The sequence below is a fragment of the Gymnogyps californianus genome, chromosome 17 (assembly GCF_018139145.2).
Source record: "Gymnogyps californianus isolate 813 chromosome 17, ASM1813914v2, whole genome shotgun sequence".
NCBI classification, from domain to species: Eukaryota; Metazoa; Chordata; class Aves; order Accipitriformes; family Cathartidae; genus Gymnogyps; species Gymnogyps californianus.
In genome coordinates, this window is record NC_059487.1 from 6,014,245 (window position 1) to 6,020,526 (window position 6,282).

Below are 6,282 nucleotides of genomic sequence, written 5' to 3' on the forward strand. Positions count from 1 at the left end.
CACAGTTGTTTCATACAAAGCCAAAAAGCATCAAAAGGAGGTGAGACAGGCAGAAGGGAAAGCGTAATTGGACGTTTTGGTAATCCCTTTCTGAAGGATACACAACGGCTCGGCCAACCGGAACGGGGTAATGGCTCATCCCCGCCGGGCGGCTGTGCAGGGAGGGCTGGGAAAGCCCCTGCCCCATCGAGCGGGGGACAGGCATCGCCACCAGTGCCAGTCCAGAGCATCCCACCTCTTGTCTTCTCCGTGGGCAAAGGGGAGCTGGTCCAGGGGTGGGTGAAGGACAGACACAGCAGCTCCCGAGCAGGGGAGGGGCTGGTAGGGCTGTCCCACAGCTGCTGCTGCTGCTGGCTTTACCAGCAGTGTCCATATTCATCACTCGGGATGTCCCCTTTAGACAAATCTCAAGTCTTGTGCTTGACTTTTATCGGTGATGGCCAGGCTGAGGTGTCCCTGCACCCTCCCTTGGGTGCCACATGCCCCCACCTCAACTCAGGATCTTGTCCCTGCTCGGGGCTATGTGGCTGATGGGCAGTAAACCCTTCGCTGCAGGACTCAAACCCCGTTTTTCTTTGCTTTACCAGCCTGGCCATGCATTATCCAGGAGGAGAAGGGCCTGGGGAGTGCAAGTGGAGACAGCACGGGGGGCAAGGCGCTGCCTGGCTGGTGTCTGGACCTGGGGGGAGGCAGGAAGGTGGCGGGGGAGGTTCTGCCCGGGATGCTCCCCCCACCTCTCCATCAGGGTTTTAATCAACGTGGAGAAACCCGTGGCAAAGTCAGTCCTGCTCCCCCCGCTCTCCCGTGAAACTGGATCTATTTCCTGGGATTACATGCAGCACCTTAAAGAAAATATTTACAGAATTTATATTCACATCCCGTTCGCCCTCTTCTCAGGGGGCTCTCCCGTGCCCTCCCTCCCTCCCGCTCGCACTTCATCTCCCCCGCGCCTCCTCCCGCTCGCCTTTCCCCCCCCACCCCGTCCTGCTACAATACCCGCCTTTGTGAGAGGAACAATGTTTACTCTCCATCGAGGATGGGGGGGATTGGAAATGAAAAGGGCTGCCTCCCCCTCGCCCCGGCCCCGGGCTGCACTCAGCGGCAGGAGAAGGAGGAATTCCTGCAGGAATGCTGATGGCGACGGCGTGAAGGCAGCCCAGGCGAGGGGATAAATATTCAGCCCAGGCGAGGGGATAAATATTCATGCTGGAGGAGAGAGGGAGGAAAGAAAGAGAGAGAAGGGCCTGGGGACCAGTATAGTCCAGGGTCCATCATTTTTCTCTGCAGCTTAAGGGTGTGCTGGAAATTCCCTGCCGGCCCCGCTGGGTTTACAGGTCTGTGATGCAGAACGGGTGCAGCTCTCTCTTGGCCTGAAGCAGGAGATGAAAGGCATGTCTGGGCCGGGGGGGGGCTGTACAGCAGCCCCAGGAGTGGAGAAGGGGATCTGGGGCTTGAGCGAGGCGAGGGCTGTGAGAGCCAGCATGTGGCTGCAATTACAGGGATGCTTGCGAGGATGGTGTGCTCGAGCATTGGAAATGCATTGCTTTCCCTCCCCGCCCTTCCCCTGCGTTGGCTCCGTTTCCTCACCAGAAGCCAAGATTTCTCCTGCTGCTCCTTGCTGGGAAGCCATCCAGTTGGAAAAGGGGAGCGCTGGAGGGAGGGCTGCCCCACAGCCGCGGGCAGGTGGCAGGGATGGGGACCCCAGACCGGGCACCGCAAGGAGCAGTGGCAAGCCTTTAACAATAAATTAGTAAAAAAGGCAACCTTTTTCTTCTTCTTGCTGTCAAGGAAAAAACGTCAGGAAAGCTGGAGAAGCTTTTATTATGGGATGGCTTCACCTTCTTCAGTGCCCTCTGCTGTCCAGCACCAGCAGCCCTCGCTCCCAGGGCTTGGTGGCAGCGGAGTCAGGCACCACTGCTCTTTCCCATTGCAGCACTGGCCCTCCGCCAGCTTTTCTAAGCTTTTCCCCACGTGAAAGGGGGCTGCCCACAGAGCCTGCCATGGACCAAGGGTGTTTTGGGGTCCCCCGTGCCTGTGGGAAGGGCTGGCGGGGCAGGGAGGACGCATGGCGTTGGCACCAACACAGCGATGGGCTTTGGGGCCAGCCCTGGTCAGGAGGCTAGGAGCCATCTCCGGAGGTGAACACAGTTTCGTACAAGACTCTTCTTGTTTCCTGAAAAACCCCGGTGTCTAAATATAGCAAGTACTTGGGCATTTTACTCTGGGAAGGGAAAACAGCTCCAGTGCCAAGAGAGATCCTCTTCTGTTTGCACAGTGTGAGGGCTGCATGTCCTCTGCCTGCTCCCATCAAGGGGGATCTGCGCTGACAGGGGCTGGCTCACCCCGAGCCCAGTCTGTCCCCCGGGACCCCTGTCCAGCGGGCCCTGGCGATGCGAGAAGCCCCACACCACGCTTTGGGTGTCGAGTCCAACCGATGCATGAGCATGCTGAAAGGCGCTGTGCTCTCCTGGAAGCAGCACAACCCTCTTCCCACTTTGTTCCAAAAAAAGGAGAAAATATTTGCTGGTTTAATTTCAGGGCTGAGGCAGCAAATCATCGCTCCCAGGGCCCCCTCTCCCCACTGATGTGGGACAGCCTGATCAGGTACCACATCCTCTTCCGCCAGCAAGAAAGGAGCCTTAGGAAGAGGCATTCATTGGGATGTTCATTCAGTCAAATTCCCTCACTGGTCTCCTAAGAGGAGAACTGGGCATGGGGACCAGTATCGTGGTCCATCTGTGCTGCAGGCAGGAGCCCCAGCAGCTCTCTGGGCACCATTCATTTTCTACCTGACAAGTGGGAGGATACAGCTATCAATCTTCTCCCTGATTTCCCAACCGCATAGGTGTGATGGGAATCCTCAGTCCACCCAAAAATGTTTTATTCATCTCATTTCCAGATGCTAGAGGAAAAGTAGGCTGTGCAGTGTATTGTCACACAGCTGGATTTAGCCCTGCTGTCTGGGCAATCCTGGCCCTCGCCCATTCTCGGGCTGTTGGGAGCAGCGGCTGAGCACCCAGGCACCGTCACGGGCATCCGTGCCGCAGCTTGTGCTCATCAGCTTTGCATCCCCCTGCCTGGCTGCGGCTCTGGTGTGAAGGGGATGGCAGGTCCCTCTTGGCCCATCACTCCCTGTCACCACCAAGGGCTGTGGGTGGTCTGGGCAACCCACCTTTGCCCCCGGCCTTTGCTCCCCAAATCAAGGAAAACAAATGAGCGGCAGCCACGTTGCAAACCGCACGGGCTTTGTGCTCCCCGGGCTCTCTGCCTTGCTGACCTCCGGGCTGCTTTTCTCCTGCGCTCTCCTTCAAAGTGGGATGCTGGCCCGGGACCTCAGAGCATCTCCCTGCCATCGCGCCTGGCACCTGGGCTGCAGCCCTCGGTCCAGCGCCCCGGGTGCTCGCGGCTGCTGGGTGATGGGTGACTGCAGAGAGAGCAGGGCTCTGCTCCGAGCCAAAATGTGTCCTGAGCTCTGGGAGGGACTGTAATATTCACAGGCTGTGCAGGGCTCAGAGGAGAGCAGCTCCAGCACAGAGGCTGGGAGGCTTTGCCTCCCTCTGTAAATTGTTTTTTCGTGATTCCCCAGTGATACAGAGCCGCAGCTACCGTCGGATCAACAGCACACCGGGGCCGTGGTGATAACTGCTGGCGAGTCAGTCCTGGAGACACCCCGGGGAAATGCAGCGTCTGACGGGGAGCAAGCATCATCCTGGCAGGGTGAGAGGCCAAGATCTCTGCGCTGCTCCAGGAGCCGCCCTCGGCTCACGGGGATCACCCGGCGCCGGCTCCTGCTTTCCCTGGGCTGTCGGGCTGGAGGGGGTGTGATGTTCTGCAAATGGCACCTGCCACAGAAAGGCCACCAAGGTCACCTCCAAAAGCTGCAGGGATCAGGTTTTGCATTCAGTAGCTTTGCACAGGCAGAAGGTGGCCCGGACTGTTTGCAGAGCGGTTGGGCTCCTCTTGCCAGGTCAGCTGGAGGAGGCTCTAACGGAGAGCAGGAGTGAGTTAAAGGGTGGAAAGAGGCCCTGGATTTCTCTGGGAACGTGAGGAGGATTAAAAACTCTGGTCCCTATATTGCTTTTTCTATTATTTCCTTTCTCCCTTTTTTTTTTTTTCTCATGGTATTATTTGATGGTTAGAGAAAAAAAATCTGGAAACATAACTGCATAAATTGCTGTTATTTCCGGCTATCCTTGCAGAGCCCAGCTCTCTCCTCACCAGATGGACCGGCTTAGAGAGCCTCCAGCTCCAGCGAGGCTCCCGGGGGCCCGAGGCTGCCCTCTTTTCATTTGCCATCTTGAATTTTGCTCCCACCACCCGGGCTTGCAGCGGGAAGCAATCCCGCTCCCTGAGCCAGGTAACGGAGGCAGCTGGGCTCCGCGGGCCCCCGCTCGGGGAGGCACTGAGCCCTTGTTTGCTTTGGGAAATGAAAACCGTGTACAGCCTGTGGCTGGAAGCAGTTGGGAAACGTTGCTGCAGGCAGTTTGGGGTGAGCGCTGGGGCTGCTGCGAGGCGATGGCTTGGGGGTACAACGTGGCTGTGGCAGTGCTGTAGGGGGAGAGCAGCGTGTCCCTGCTCTCCTTTGCAAATAATAAACCTCCCAGAGGTCTGCTTTCTCCTCACCATGGGTGTGCAAGGGGGTTTGGGCCAATTTGTCCTTCCCCGGAGACAGTATTGCTCCAAGTGTCTCCATGACACCTTGGGGACCAGGAGGGAGGGGAGGCACAAGGATGAGGGGAGCAGGACGGGGAAAGCCCATGGCAGTGATCTGGTGATTGGTGTCCAGTGGGAAGGAGGAGGCTGACATCCTGATAGAGACATTGGACCTGGATGAGCCCCACAGGACCAGCAGCTCCTGCCAGTGTCGAGTTATTCCCCCATAAGCGCATGGCTCCTCGCCGTCCCCGCTGCCGAAGAGCAGCCCCAGCACCAAGGTGACCTGTCCCTTGCCGCAGAAGGCTGTTCCCCAGTCCCGCCCCGGCTGCCGGCATTGCCGGCTCCTGTGCCACGGCCAGCAGAGCATGCAAAAATTCCTCACATGCAGGAGCAACGATGTGTTCAGCCTCATATGCAAGGAAAAATATGTATATGTTCCAGATGCACAAGAAAGAGGCCTTGAAAACCAGGAGGATGCAATGATCAATAAATTATAGCTTGGATAATATTTTTCACCATCACCAAATAAATCAGGTCTTATTTTTCCCCCATGTCCATAGATTTAATGGCAGCAACAGTGCCCTTGGTGGTCGTAAAACTACATCCTCTTGCCAAAGGGCCTCCCAAACAATTTGTCATTTGGCCTTTGCTTGTTTGCTTTAAAATTAGCTGGTCCAGACATTTAATAGCCCAGGAGCTAAGAAATCCATCAACCTATCCCAGCTTCCAGCTATCTCTGTGTGCACTCTGAGGCTGCATCACAGCATGGTGGGTGGAAGGAGTGATGGGGAGGGAGCAAGCTGTGGAGTCAAGGATCATGGGCGATATTTTTCATCTGAGCTTTAAGATCACCTTTCCTATTTCCATTTCTTTCTTTCTTCCCATCTTTTCTTTCCCCCCTACAGTCACATCACCTCTCCAGCTGCCATGAGCAATACTCTCCTTCCAGCCACAGTGAGCAAGTCAGGAGCTGACCCTTTCTCATAGGTGTAAACACTGCCTTGTTAAAAGGGGATAATTACCGGGGTCTAGTTAACCCTGGTGTAAAATCAAAGTGAATAGAGCCCCACTGAGACCTCCAGCCATGCGGACCATGACGCCTGGGCTCTGGGGTAAACAGCCAAGGCTTCACTGCTTGTCAGCTCAGTGCATTCAGTGGGAAGTTAACTTCTCCCTGAAACAGAAACGCTGTCTTTTGGGCTGATCTATACCCCCCAGACACAGGACCAGCTGAGGGGTGGGTCCTTGTCCCATCGGAGAGCCTTGCCAGGATTTTTCTGGCTGCCCTGTTGGGAATGAGCAGGGGTTGAACTGCAGGGGGTAGGTGTTGTGTCACTGCATAGACAGTAGCCACTGCTTTGCCTTGCTGAGCATTTTCAGCCGCAGAGCCCCTGCACCCTGTGATAGTCCCCAGGGTCCCAGGAGAGGCAAACCCAGGGCTGTGCACAGGAGCTGGGAGGGTGCAGCTCGGCTGCCATTGTCCCTGTTTCTTGGAGGAGCTTCTGTATCACCATCACAAAATGGTTTCTACATGGTTGGAGTCCTCCCATGGTAGCCAAAGGGCTGCTGTTGCATTTCTAGCATCTGCTGTCTCAGTGCTGCCCTGACCCACATCCCCATAGTGCC